Raw genomic sequence first — 14,811 nt, forward strand, 5'->3', positions numbered from 1 at the left:
AGGCAGCAGTAGGAGGCTTTATAAGATTGTCTAGATACAAATATTTAATATTATGGCATTTTGCATTTATTACTCATACACTGCTTTAACTGAGCATAAAGGAAAGGCTGCTTTTTCCTTTATGTAGTGCTTTGGTGTGAATGATTTAATTTGTATGTCATGCACATGTGCTTGGCTACAGGATGTATGGTTATATTTTCTTAAAGATTAAGGTAGAATTTTAAAAAGCGTCTCATTGCAATATTTGTACAATAAAACTGCAAGGATGCAAACTTCAGGATAGAAACTAATTGCTAACTGTTTCTGTTGCCGTTGTCAGGGACATGATACTACAGCGTTAGTCCAATGGTTTTAATTCCCATTTCTCTGTTGAACTGTAAGCGCTGTAGAAAGTGAAGAGGGAAGAACGCCTGATGCTCCTGGCTATCACTTAGAGGTCTGAGTGACGCCTGAAGATTTGCCATTAAAAATGATGCAGGTAGTGGAGACAGTCTCCCCCACCCCTCTCCCCCGTTTGCCCCGCTGCCCCATGCGCAGTACAACTGTGGGTGGGGCCTTTCCAGACCTTCTTCCACACGAATGGCATCATCTGCAAAACTTAGGCTCACCAGGAAGAGGTGAAGAAATTTAATCTTTACATCCCAAAGTCTGGGGCATTTTTTTGGTTTGCATCTGATTTTTGTGTAGAGAGTTTTTTGCATTTATATTTCTTAGTGAGCTTTTTGTGTTAATGCCCCTCTTCCTTCTCTGAGAGTAAAAATCATCTTGTTCTCTGTGATAAAATTTTATGATCAAGCGCTTCTGATCTTTTCAAACTTAGCTCTATTTTGTATATATATTTTTAAAGACTTTATACTGTAGCTGCTGTGATGCTTAAGGAGCCCTTTGTGCTTTGTGTGTGGCCGTTTTGTTTGTACCTTAGCCTCTTTCTAAATTGTGATTCTGCCTCCTCTGCTCTTTGGTTGGGTGGAGGGCAGGCTATAAGTGAAATTGTTAACACTCGCTTGATAGGCTTGTAAGGACTCCTGTAGATGCAAGATGATGATGGTTATGATGTGGACACAAGTGTGTGTAATAGCAGATTTAAATCTATTAAGATCTTGATCATCTTGTAATTCTTGAAATTTTGTTTAAACTCTAAATCTTTTATATAGAAGCTATAAACCAGTTTATCATCCTGGAAAGCACCAATCTGAATTTTACAATGCAATTAGTGACAAGATGTTTGAGTCTTACTGTGGGAGGAGTATAATAGAAGTCCTGGGGGAGGAGAAGGGGGACGAAGAAAGATAGATCTTAGTAAGAACCGGTCAACTACGCTTTGTTCTTCACCTGTGTAGTGCATTAGGAGGACAGCAGTTCTGTGTTTATATGGTAGGGATCTGGATGAGTGGAAAGAAGAGGCTACAGCCTTCGAGTCCTCGCTAAACTCTGCCCGGGGTGTCTGATCTGAAATCTCTTCCCTCAGGTCTCACATGTGAGTGGAGCATCTGTGTGAGGGGAGTGCTGGCACTGGAATATATAGATAGAATAGAGGTGACGGAGAGGTTTTATACGTGAAAATACGGTTTTACCAGTCGGACAGCTCCTTAACCATGGCCATCGCAATGGCTCTGTTGTACTTGTCAATCTCCATGGAAGTTCAGGGTTTTCTAAAGAAAAGACCAAAACGTTTCTAACGGTGCCAGAGCGGGTGACAGGGAGATTGTAGTTTAAAGCCACATGATTAAAAATAAGTTTCTTTAAAGCCCTGAATTCTCTTTATAAAAATAGATGGTGAACATACGGTACAACATAAAAATCCATGTGGTCCTGGAAAAAAAGTAGAAAGCACTTTAGCCTAAACCAGATGTGCGAAAGAGAGCTCCTAAACGTATTTTGTATTTTTTATTTGTATGTGTGTTTGTGTATGTGGGAGATATTTTTGGTTCCTGCTAGGCTTCTTTGCAGCAAAGCCCCTTTCTAGAATTTACTTTCCTTTATTAGAGTTGCAGCTCGGCTTTGTGTGGGCCTCTGGGGGTTTTGGCCAGCCGTTGGCAATTTCTCTCAGACACCCAATTACCCCTGACGTCAATGCCGTCTCTCCCATCTCCCTTGGGTGCCCACATTTTTTCCTTTGTAACACTAATAGCTGACTAGCTAAGTGCCTGTTATTTCCTTGGCAGAAGATTTGATTGTGTTTTGGGCCGGATACTAAATCCAAAAACTATGTAAAAATGTCAATAGGTGAGTGCACATTGATTTCGGTTAGTCACAGTGATATTTGAGCCCCTTTGGGGGCTCTGTCTGGGGAAGTATTTTACAAGAAAGATAATATAACAGAAAATTACTGGAGCTGCACAGGTCTCTGGTGGATTTCTTAGGGGCCTGCTAAGTTTCTGTAGAATCAACAAATGCTTTATTAATCTAAATTTGCGGTTTTGTTCCTGCTTCTCTTCAGACGGTTTGGGCTCGCCGGAGGAGGCTCGGCGGGAGCGGGGCGGCCGGCGGCAGAGCCTGGCCCGGCCGGGGGGCGGCAGGGAGGCCGGGGGCGGCCGCGGGTCCCCTCCTCGCCCGGCCGAGGCCTGCGGCGGCAGATAACGCGGGGGACGGAGGGGGTCCCTGACAGCTGTGCGGGGCCGGCGCTGACTGGGAGCGCCTGATAAGGGCCCCGCGCGGGAGCCAGCCGCCAGCGCCGCACCGCCAGCGCGCTGCGGGGCCGCGGCGACTGGCAAAGAAAGTTAAACACAACTGGTCCGGGGGCGGGAGGGAGGGCTGCGCTGGAAGATAATGGTAATTGATTGAATCAAAGTCGCAGAGCAGCCTTGTTTTTCCTCGCAATTAATTTTTTTTCTAATTTTCAGACCGAAGTATCCGAAGAGCTCAGGTTGCACCGAGCACATGCTGCACTAAAAGATAATAAGCACATGCCCTCTTCAGCTTTTTGGGGGAAATTCAGGCCAAGAAAAGGCAGAATTAAATAAAATGCACCCCCCTTAAAGTTACAAGCGCACGGCTCTGAGCTCAGCGGAGCGTGCTTTTAAGGACAAGGAAAATCAATGGCTTTGTCAGGTTGCTGGGCTGTGTGCTTGCTGGCTACCGGGGACGAGAAGTCAATTTTGCCCGCAAAGCCAGCGGATAGTGACACCGGAGAAGGGGATCGTCTGGGGACTCCGGTGCGTGGCATATACACGTTGGGCGTTTCTGCAGCTCTTCTTCCTCTCCTGCTTCCCTCTCCGCAACCTCATACCCCGTAGCACCAGATTTACGTAGAGGAAAACAGAGATTCGTGCCTTTGGTATTTTATACTAAAGGCACGAATCCAAAGTTACTCTCCAGGTTTATTTTAACCAGTTTGGATCTTTCTCACTAGCAACCTGTCAGCCAGATTCTTTTTTCAATTTTTAAGGGGATTCCCCCAATACAGCGTTCAGGAGTAGTAGTAGTTTGTGTGCTTTAAGTAAATAAAACCTTTTATACTCTTTAGTCATTGGCAATTGTATCCGCAAGCAGTAAAATCTTATGTCAGCACAGCATGTAGAGTGCAGGATACCTAATAACTAGTAAACCATTTAAAAAAACTCTTCTGCTTGATCAGACATGGTGCTTAACGTATAGTGCTGTATCCTGCCTAGTAGGTAATTAGTATTGAGGGGGGAAAAGCCTCCCCTGGGGACCATGACACCATAGACCTAAACTGGCATTTTTTCACATGTTAGATTTTCCTTTCTTTAGTGGAGGGCATTTCTTTGCCTGTTTTAAAAATCATTCTCTAAGAATTAACAGACTGTATTGAGGGTATTGTATATCTTAAATGAACGTTGCAAGCGCTAACAGTGTATTCTTCTTCCCATATAGACACTGTGTAGGGTGGGCAGGCAAGCAATACTGCAGTGCCAGAGAAATAGAAATCAAACGCTGGGGAGGGAAAACACCCCTAACCTGGGAAATAAATATTAACCAGGGATTATCACAACCCACTTTTGCTGTGATTTTGTTGGTTCCCATCCTGGAACAAGTGCGTGTGTGGATGTGCTGGTGAAATGAATGGGCCTTATTGAGGTAAGACACTGTGGTTTATTTTATCATGAAGAGGCTGGGGTTTTCACTGAACCTCTGTCATGTTTTCCCCAGAGGAGCAACAGAAGATTTCTTTGTGCCTGGGCTGAAGTTCATGGGATTTTTCTCAACTACTGAGGTGATGGAGCATTTGCTGGCTGTTTGGGCAGGCAAAGGGTATCCCGAAGCCCCAGGCCTTGTGGCTGTGAATCATAGCTGATATCCTATCAGACTAATGGGTCTCCTCTGCTGAAGAAGCTGGTAATCTGCCTTGCCGTGACCATTGGTTATGAAAGGGTCAAGTCAGCTGTGAAAAAAGATGACTTTCTTGAAGGGACCATGTAAAAACTTTGGCCTAATGCCAACACAGCCATTGCGTATCAACTTAGGCAGGGACATGGTTCAGACTAGAGAGTCGTCGTGTGGAAAGAAGATTTTTTTGCTTTTTCCTTGTAGGCTTGAGAGCTGCTGCTGACCTGCCATCTTTGACGTTCCAGGTTCCAGTATAATTAAACCCACAAAAGTAACGAGGTCTGGTCTCTTTGGCCATTGTGAGATGACTGACAGAGTGACACTGGCCTTCTCTGCCTGAAAGATAACTGATTGATAAACTGCCACTGGGCAGGCAGGTGTCTTACTAGAGCAGTGCTCAGGAGCACCCTTTTCATCCTCCTCCAGCCTTTCCAAGTCTGGCCAGTGCTCTTAGCCTGTTGGCCTCAGAAGTGCTGACAGCGATGGGGAAAACAAGTGCCTAAGCGAAAAGCACTGCGGGTTGTTTGGATAGAGAAAAGTGAGTAAAATTCACGGAGATAACGTGCACTCACAGGCCGCCCGCCGGCCTCTGTGCTCCTCCATGCTAAGGTGTGTTGCTGGCAGCAGGGCCGCTGCCAGGGCCGCGCCGCGGGAGGCAGAGCTGTGGCCACTGGCGTCGAGCACCTTCTGAGCCGCCAGCCCTGCCCCAGGGGAGTGCAGGGAAAGGACAAAATCTGCTTCTTCTGGAAACAGATATAAAAAATGGTTTCCGTGCTAAGGGATGATGCTGAATTTTGGGGTGTCAGTCTGTAGGATGCTGAGAGCTGGCAGCTGCAGGCAGCTGGAGGAGCAGGCGTCTCATGAACAAACTCCTGAACTCCTTTTAAGGGGGCAGGTTTTAACTTAAAAACGAAACAAAAAGCCCCCGCTGGCCGTGCAGTGCGAGGTCAAGGCGCGGTGGTGGCTGTAGGTTTTCCCGTGCCGCCTCACCTCCAGTGTGGGCGCTGGGTGTGTGAGGCGCAGGGTCGTGCCTGAGCCCGCGCGCAGCCACAGCAGAGCTGCAACGGCGGGACCGTCTTGCTGCGCTCCCCACGCGGAGGTGGGACCTGCGCTCCTGACCCACGTGTTTCTGTGGGGTGGAGGGGGGCCGGGGGCCGCAGTGGGCGGTGTGGGGAAGGGAGTGGTGGGGGCACAGGCCCAGGGCCCTGAGGGAAGAGGCCGCGGGGAGAGCGAGGCGCAGGCAGGGGTACGTGGTGGCTGTGGCGGGAAGCGGGGAGGCAGGCGGGCACTCTGTGGAGGGCACGGTGGGGGATGGTACCTCTGAGGAGGGAGGAAGGCTGCAGTCACCGGCGCAGATACCGAGGTGAACGCTGGCGCGAGGCGGTGGCGGGGGCCGCTCCCATGTCCCTGTCGTGTCCGCGCTGCGCCATAGGGCCTGTGCTGGAGGTGACTGTAGGCAGCCTGCCCGCTGCCGGGGCTCGCGAGCCCAAGCTGGGGCTGCCGGAGGCGGAGGGTTTCACTCGGCTCAGGAAGCGGCAGGCGGCACCTGCTCTCTGCTTGCGCTTTCCTCCTTCCTGCAAACGGGGCGACTTTCATCAGTCGGGCTGGCGACAGAGTGGGAATTACACAGACTAACTTAAAGCATATGCCCCGGGCGGCCTGAATGGCCCTCCTGCGGGGTTACTGCTCCCCAGCGACCTGGGGGAACACAGGCCCAACTTCACGTGTTCGACTTGTGCACGCATGGGGTGTCCTGCCCAGCCGCTCCGGCTGTCCTGTGGGGCTGTGGTGGCCACCTTTCCTGAAGTCCCCGGAAGCGGGAGCAAGCTGTTGCCCGCAGGCCACCACTGAAAAACATTTTAAGTAGGGACATTATTGTGGCGTCTTTCTCTTTTGAGCTTCAAGTGGAGCAGCAGCTGATGAACAAAGTCTTAAGGTTTGTTTAAAAAGTGACTTTTATCTGGATTCCCATTTCTTTGCCTTTCCCAGAGCAAGCTCAGAAGGCACGCTGTTGGGTAGGATAGTGGATGAAGGAAGATTTCTCCCTTGAAACAGAGGGCTGTATGTTAAGATACCTTAAAGAAGAGAGTAGTTCACTGGGAAACAGACTTGTATACTTGTTTTGTCACATCCTAGCTTTTAAATGGACAGCAGGAGATAAATAAAATACTAGGGGAAAAGTTGGGTGAATTCATGTAGCAGTGAAGATGGGAGAGTAGTAACAGGGCAGCAGCTGCTTGGGAGGTGGCAGTGGATGGAGAGGAAATATGGGAGGGAGCAGAAAAGGGAAGAATGGAGAGGGAAACGCCACCAAAATTATTTCTGTCCCTTTGGTAAAACTTGGGACATTTACGAGTGAAGCAGCTCTGGCTTTTCCTGGGACATTTCCTTTTCCCTGCTTTGTTACAGGCCTGTGTGGCTTGGCAGCCCAGGTCTCCTTCTGTTCCTGGGTATGGGTTGTGCCTATTACCAGACAAAAGTGTCATTAAGGTATAGCATGGTCTTCAGGTGAATATTCTGAAATTACGGTTGTTCTTCCCGTATAATTCACAGCATTTCACTCAAGTCGCAGCCAGAACATTACATCTGCCCCGGAGAATAAGGAGGAAATTCACCAGGTTATTTTAAGTTGGTGCTGTGGAAGCATGCAGGAATACATCCAAGTTAAACTCAAAGTGAAATGGTTGGATTGGTTGCAGATTTCATCAGGTTTATAGTTGCATTAGGGACCTCACATGAGTCTTTAAAAATGTTTTAGAATTGAAGAACTTAAAGGTTTTGAGCAAATCTCATTGTGCAAAAATGTATCAGTATGATCAGTATGAGAGGGCAAGTTCAGTAAGGCATCAGTTAATTTATGTTTGAGATAGCCATGTGTACGTAAATACTATATTCTGGCAGCGTGTATAACAATTAAGAAGCATCAGAGTTATGCTTTGTCTTTTAGTTGTATGGAAGTGTGCAGGGGAGTTGTGCAGTTGTTCTTTCGACTCCGTTAGGGCCGGGTTGAAGGTGTTGACTGAACAATAGTGCCTTTCTGAAAGATGTAATCTTATTTTTTTCCTAATATTGAAATATGCATTAAATTCACCTAGGTCTTTTTGTAATTTTGACAAAGTTTCTTTTTTTGCCTGGATCTTCATTATGTTGGGAACAGTGTCTCAACTGATTGCCAAGCATTGACCCTCTCTTTTATATCGCTTTTATAGTCCCACATCATCCTTGGTCTTGGATTCACAGAGCTTGTAGACGAAGCAGTTGGCAAGGAGAGTGAATGCCTTCAGGGAGACTTATATGCTCTGACCATGGAGATGACAGAAAAGTAGAGGAAGAGATGGAAAGAGGATGAGCATAGTCTTGAAATCAGGGAGGGTGATGGATTGTATGCCAGGGAAAGGTTAGAGTAACAGGACTAGAGATAGGAACAGAGGATATGAGATGGGGCGGTAAGTGGCAGGAGGAAGATGAGAAATGTCAAAACAGAGTGGGGAGGGAAGAAGTGGAAAAGACTGATAAAGGTAGAGTGGGTCCAGAAGCAGCAACTAAGACGTGAAACACAAAGGCTAGGGTTGTTGGCTCAGGAGAAGAAATGAGAAGTGTAAGATGAAATTAGTAACTTCAGCAGAGGATAATATCTCCCACACTTACAAAATCAGAAACTTAGTAGAATGAAGAAATACATCTACTTTATTTTACTTTTCTGTGCTTTTGGCCAGGCAGTTCTGTCAACCACTGACCTTTGCTCTGCTTTTTTTTCCAATATCGACTGCTGCCTCATTACCTCCCTGAGACACTGTCATAGAAATGGCCTTGGGAAGCAAATGTCCTGCTTCTGGAAAGCATGACGAGGTAGTATCTTCTCTGCCCAGCAATAGATGGGCTTCCAGGAGCCAGTCTGTTAGAGTAGGTTTTTTTGTAAAGTGTCCTCAAAAAAAAAAAAAGAAAAAAAAAGTGATGACATTTTCTCCAATATGCTCTGTGACTTTCTTGTGGTAGCATCAAAATAACTTTGAGGAACAGTTTATAGAGAGGTAACCTCCATACGTCCCTTCTAGACTAAATTATTCTGTGATTGTTTGATTCTTCTCACAAAAAAGGAATCTGTAGCAAAATGTGAAATTTGAGTTTTGTTTCTGGTGCAGTTTGAAAGGACTTAATGAGCAGTGCTTTGTTCTAGCCAGGTTAAATGAGAATTAACCAGGTGATTGACTTCCACAGTCAAAATCAGAATTCCACAATCCCAACAGCAAATGTTGCTTGAGTTCCCTGGGATAACTAACTTGATTAGCTCTGCAAGATGTCCTTCTCTTGAGTCGGAGACCACGTTAGGACTTCCCTCCCTTTGCAGCAATACCCGTGGGTTTCCAGCAAGTGAGACAGGAAAAGGCACACATGCTCCTAGTGACGGCAGCTTGAGCTCATTAGTTTTGATTTTTAGATATGCTGGCATTGTCTCAATGCTTTCACATTTATGGCCTCTCCAGACTACTTATCTACGGGAGAAGCGTGCTTTCCGTTTGTGCTTAGTCGTCTTCGGTTATGTATGACGTTGAGCTCAGAGCCCAGACAAAGCACACCACTGCTTGGGCAGCCCCAGCATCTACTGTCAAATATGCAAAGGAAATACACAAAGCAGAGGTAGCTCTCCCATGCAGATCTTTACTTCTGGCAGTCCTGTTCGGTGATCCCACTATCTTCCTGAGGTCTTTTGAACAAAAGCATCAAGAATAGCTGAACTGTTAGAAAATTTCTCCCTCCCATGAATAAGCACGTAGGTATTTTTCTGATGAAAAAAAAAAAAAAAAGAGTCTTATTCTGCACCATCCCTGTTAGTTTGCTCTCCAATTAATACCTTCTTGTTAATTCATCTTGGAGTGTTTTGGAAGATTACTCAGCATCTATCAGTGCATTTTGTGGGACAGTCTATCGAAAGGACAGAACATTTGCTGAAGAGCCTTTACTGTATTTCCTACTCAGTGCTGAGGTTTCAAGAGGCGTTGAGTGAGCTGGTTGAGCCTCCTTTTGAACCCATCATGGATTTTTCTGTGTATTTTATTTCCTTTAAAGTTTATTTCCTTCCTTATGGCAGCCACCTTTTGCCAAATGAGTAAGGCACTCCAGTTCTTCCTGGCTTTTGCCCCATTTACCACCTTCCAAAAAGATTGCGGTGGCTGTATGACTGCATCTCAGAGTTTCCCCTGAGTGATCTCTGATTTCTTTTCAATCAGTTCATTTAATTGACCGTGTTTATTTCCCTAGCCCTTGTGGCTCCCTGAGTGCAGCTATTCGTCAGAAGCTGGATGTTAAGCATCCTTTTCATGTTTTACCTGGAGACTTTCTTAAACCATCTCATCTGTTCTTAGCATTTGGGGCTAAGCCCAAAAGGGAAGCTCTCTCAATCAAAAGGCTATCTAAATGGATAATGTGATACTTTGAGACCTGTAACAAGGAGGCAAATGTCTCAGTCCCACCACACCCCTGCTTATCCCACCAGAGCTATGGTAGCTTTGAAGGTTTGCTTGGGCAAGGTTCCCACCACGGATGTTTGCAAGACAGCTAACTGGAACTTGGTACACATACCTAGCATACTGCTTAGATGTAGGGCCTAGGCATGATGCCCACTTTGGAAAGCAGCTTTGTAGTCTATATTTGCTTAATTTAGTTCTCAGCTGTCCTCTTGAGAATGGCTGTTCACTGTGTGTTAGTGTCCAAGAGCGGGAAACGATGGAGGCAACTTTCATCACAAAGAAGATGAAGTAACTTGGCACTCATTGGAGTTTGGAGGCTAAATTGCCTCTTAAAACATCATCCTTGCTGCTTGTCTAAGAGTTTCCAAGCTGTAAATAGGATGGGGAGAAGGATGCCTTTGTATCCTGTGTTCCCCTTTTCTAGATGTTGTCTTGGTGACATTAGCTGCCTTCTTCAAAGTCTATAAAATTCTGTTTGAATGCTTTTCATGCTCTAGTTTGGCATACAGCATAAATCCAAGCAGACTGACCTGACACAGGAATACATTTTCCTCTTCAGCGACTTCTGTCTGTGTCCACTGCTAACATCTATATTAGCAAATACAATTTCTTGGGAACATCCTGGAGCTATTCTTTTCCAAAATCTTTTTAAAAGTGACAAAGCGCTATTATTTCCTAGAAAGTTTGGTCAGCTTCTTGCACATGAATTTTTAAATCATTGTCCTATTATTTCCTTATGCCACTTATTTTTATACTGTCTTTTAAAAATAAACATAAGTCAAGAGCAATTAGGGAGAAACGCACCACATTTGAAATGTAAATAGAAGGAAGTAAATGCTACGATGTGTCACTCCAATCAGTGGTCAAATATCCAAATTTTAATCTTGACGGCTGAGTTAAATAAAAAGAGGTCCCTTTAAATAACTTAACATTCCCTTAATGATTCATGAAAGGTAAACTTGAACATTTGACTTCATTGCAATAATACAGCTGGTTTAATTTTTTATTATTTTTAAACCCGCAGCCAGCATGCTGGAGTAAGTTATTTGCAGTGTATTTTTAAAGTCCATATTGAAATATTAGCCATAAGTGTCTGCTGTGTATAAAAAGGGGGGGGGGATATGTTTGAAGTTTAATCATGCTTCTACTTACGCTCAGTCCCAGAGCAATCCTTTTTTCTGCTGCTGAGCTCAAACAGCTAGTAGCCAGGTTTGATCTGCTGCCCCATGGAGCAGTGCCCTATGTGAATTTGAAGTTTTCTCAACCCGGGAGGCCTGCAGATAAAGACTAGCCTCAGGTAGCCAGATCTCTCCGTCCCAAAGCAGCTCCCGGGGCGCTGCCTGGAGCAGTCCTCCTGAAATTGTTTCAGGCAATTGCTATAGACTATCATCTCCACTACTGCCCCTCTTACCCCTCCTTCTCTCTCCTCCTCCTGGCATAAGGGAGGAGTTTTGGAGTCCAGGAGTCCTATTTGACTTTAATAAAATGAAAAAAAAATAAAAAGCAGAGCAGTTTGTAGGGAACTGGCACAGGCTGTGGAAACAGGAGCCACAGCAAGACAAAACCCAGTGGCCTTCAAAACTTTTTTCTCTTCTTTTTCACCACATGACTTGGAGGATGTGGACAGTAATTAAAGGACCCCCTAGCTCCTCATTTTCTGTGTCTGGTCCTTTGATCTGGTTTGTGTCGGGTAGCTATTTTCATTGTTCCTGTCTTTTCTTTTATTCTCACCCAGCCCCTTTGATGTGAGCAATGATGATCTTTAATTCCAAAATAGGAGATGGGCAGGATAGCAGTACTGGCCTTACATAATGCATCTTTCACATCTTATTTTTAAACTTGAGCATAATAGGTGTAAGTCGGAGCCTGGAGAGCATTAACCCTTTCCGTGCAGGGGAACTGCCGAGGAGGTTAAGATCCTATCATGTTTGGTAACGTCAGTCAGGTTAATCTTCTGTAGATGCCTACAGATGCATTTGCAAAAAAGATGATTATTATTATTTTCCTGCAAATATGATGGATCTCTAAATATAATCTGGAGGGAGTTTGTCCTAATTGTTCCCATGTGGGAAAAATGTGCTGAGAAAGAACAGTAAAGCTAATGCAGTTATTCTGACTGGCTTCACTTGGCAGCACAGTGGGAGTGAAGCATACTGTTTATTAGTGTATGTTAATAAACTATAAGGGACAAGCTGCGGGTGGCAGTTTATAAACTGTTAGCTCAGGTAGGACAGATGACAATATGGAGGTTATTAGTAACACTAGCAGGAGAGAAGGGTTGGAGGTTCTTATTGTTGTCTTGAAATCACAGAAGCCCGTTACGTCTCTGTGCGCTGCATCTTCATCACAGGACGTGTAAACAGGGTGGCTGCACTCAACCTCACCGAGCCAAGGAGGGTGGCACGCGTGGCACCCCTGCCCCAGGTCATTGAGGCTGGAGCACCCTTGTGCCAGACCATCTGAGGCGGCAGATGCAGGAACCCCTCTGCCACGCCATCTGGGGGGGCACCCCCCCACCAGGCTGCCCGGGGTGGCACAGGCGGCACCCCTGTGCCACGCTTTTCGGGGTGGCACACATGGCATGCCATGCCACGCCATGCCGTGCGTGGTGGCCCCCGCGGCGCCCCGCCACAGCCCCAGGGAGGCAGGTGGTGCCGGCAGAGCCCTGTCCCCGGGGTGTCCCCGGGGAGGGCAGCGGCCCGGGGGGAGGCCGCCGCGCCGGGGGGCTGCCCTGGGGAGGCGCCGCATTAGTGCAGTCCCCATCTGCCTTGGCGGCGCCTCCTCCCTCCGGGCCCCAGCAACAATGGCTCCGCTTCTGCTGCCTGCGCCCTGCCCGAGCGGGGCCCGGTGACATTTGCAAGGTTCAGTCGTCACAGCACAATTCGCTCGGGAAATACGCCTGTAATTGTAAATAGGTAGCCCAGAATTTTCAAACTTCGAGACTCGAGGCACCCACACCCAGTGAACTCTAAATGCCTTGAAGGGGGGGGCTCAGCTTTCCCCAGTGCCTTTCATTTTAGCAGGATTCGTGACAATCTGGAAATTCAGAAAATTAGAGATCTGCTGCTCAGCCACTTAAACATTAATGTTTGAACATTGTGTCACTATTTTCCATGTTCAGAAGCAGATCTAAATGGGCACAAATTAAAAAAAACCCAAAACATTGTCCCTGTTTTCCTGGGAGAATTAACTTGAGGCATAATACAACAAATTGTCAATAAGAAATAACGAAGAAGCAGTGAGGATAGCAAAGGTTACGTGTGGTAATGGACAGAGGATAATATGCAGCTTGTTGTGCCTGATTATGTTTTAGTTTAATGCCTGCCTTTTTATTTTCATTCACAAAATATATATGCATACACACCTCTATGTCTGAAACAATTTTAGATGTGGATTTATACCCTCATGACACCAGCTCTTTTAGGGACATAAAACGAATGTTATGTTTGTGTAGTTTTGAAAATAACAGCTGTTTATTAGATAACTTTCAGGGAGATTCTTATTATACGTTATGGTCCTGCATCAGCAAAGTACTTAAGCAGATGCCTAACTTCAGCACGTGACTGGACACGTAGGCTTTTCAGCCTGAGCTTGCTTAAACTTGGGCACATGCTTAAATACTTTGCTGAATAGAGGCCAAGACCAGATGTAGTGAATACCTATAATTAACTTTGCTAAATGGCTTACAATATGCCACTTGTTTCCATGTGTTTTTAAATTTCCCACTTGATTATCATTTGGGCTGAACTTCTGTGTGTTTGGCCTTTTCTGCAGATCTCTCTCTTTCTTTTTTCTTTTTAATTCAATTGGTTCCCTCAGAATATTTCTGAGTTAGGAGTGAAGGAGGAAAAATTCTCTTCCAGTTCTTCCACTACAGTTCATCTTTAATACCAGTGGGTTTTTTTAGCTGTAGTGCTCCGAGGAAATAAAGGAAGGAAAGGTTGTAGAGAGAAATAGTATTTTACTGGGGCAGCTTCTAGAGTTGGAAAAAGTAGACACACTTCTGAGATCTGGCAAAGGGACGTGGAACCTGTAATCTTGTTCACTTTTTCCAACTATATCAGCTAATCTAATAATAAAAGCTTATAGGGCAATGTAATTTCTTTTTTTAGACAGAGCAAAACAAACATTGAAATTGGAAAGGGGAAAGTTGGCATCAACACATTCCTCGATGAGTACTAGAGCCTTTTCTTGAGTTGGAAAGGAAAGAAAAAAATTCCTCTTTCTAAAGCAACCCTGTTTTAAGGGCTCGAGCATGCCCAGATAGCCTCTAGTTAGGTTTCAGCAATCTAATGAAGCCTGCCTTTTTTGTGATTTCACTGCACATACTCCCTGCCTGCCTTGATTGGCAGCTGGGTAGCAGACCTCTGCAGCTGTGACAATTTGCCTGAGGGAGACTGTAAGTGTCTCATTGAAACTTGCATTGTAAAATCCTCCAAAATGCCTCCCATAATATTAGGCACAGGAGAAAAACACAGGTGTGAAAAACTTTCACAGATCCCATGAGTTCAATGTCTCTTGGCAGCTTTGGTGGATTCGGTGTTATAATATAAATTTTAAACTTGCATTTACAAAAAAGAATTTGTTCCGTCTTCTGTCACAAGAAGTGGTGAAAACCGGCGGCGCTTGCACCGTGCTTGCCTTCGCCAGGATGATGAGGTCTGGTTATCCGCCGGTGAAGCCTGTCTACCTGCCGTAACTCGGCAGCAGATTCCAGCGCGGGGAGGACACAGGTGTCCCCGCTGCTGAGGCATTTCGCTGGCACAGCAGTGTTTTAGGAGCTCGTATTTTCCAAGGGAAGGCACGGTCTCATACTGTCCAAAAATGAGCACTCATTGATTGATTCTGCTTCCGGTGAAGGAGAGATTTGAAAACCCAAGTGGTGTCTCAATGAAATCAACCTTCCTATATGTATGTAAAATTTTATCATTTTCTCCTCTTCCACTGGTTAAGTAGCTTAACGTACTACTCATTAGCACTAGCGCGTATGTGAGATACAGTGTTGCCATCATTACTGGAAGATGTATCTCAGCTTCTGAATGCCTGATCCTTT

The 14,811-nt window shown here is 45.7% G+C and overlaps 1 protein-coding gene and 1 long non-coding RNA gene across 9 annotated transcripts in view; one reads left to right on the forward strand and one right to left on the reverse strand.

Annotated features, from left to right (window-relative positions):
* Positions 1–5,917, reverse strand: part of LOC142087219 (uncharacterized) — a 6,800-nt gene extending 883 nt beyond the window's left edge. The window contains exons 1-2 of the long non-coding RNA XR_012675383.1: positions 5,609–5,917; positions 1,333–1,512 (exon numbers count right to left, since the gene is read on the reverse strand). This is a non-coding gene — a long non-coding RNA (uncharacterized LOC142087219). The remainder of the gene's footprint in view (positions 1–1,332; positions 1,513–5,608) is intronic.
* The window catches only part of ZNF423 (zinc finger protein 423), a 234,904-nt gene that overhangs the window by 91,446 nt on the left and 128,647 nt on the right, over positions 1–14,811 (forward strand). The window contains exons 1-3 of one of the 8 annotated variants that reach the window (XM_075161206.1): positions 2,124–2,226; positions 2,844–3,155; positions 3,838–4,828. The exons of 3 other annotated variants lie outside the window; for them this stretch is intronic. The gene's annotated coding sequence lies outside the window, so the exon portion shown is untranslated. Of the gene's footprint in view, positions 1–2,123; positions 2,227–2,843; positions 3,156–3,837; positions 4,829–5,252; positions 5,390–5,460; positions 5,537–5,950; positions 6,227–14,811 lie in introns of those variants that run through there. 4 more of the 8 variants (XM_075161210.1, XM_075161207.1, XM_075161208.1 and 1 more) reach the window with 4 other exon arrangements.

The sequence above is a fragment of the Calonectris borealis genome, chromosome 12 (genome assembly GCF_964195595.1).
Source record: "Calonectris borealis chromosome 12, bCalBor7.hap1.2, whole genome shotgun sequence".
Taxonomy (NCBI): domain Eukaryota; kingdom Metazoa; phylum Chordata; class Aves; order Procellariiformes; family Procellariidae; genus Calonectris; species Calonectris borealis.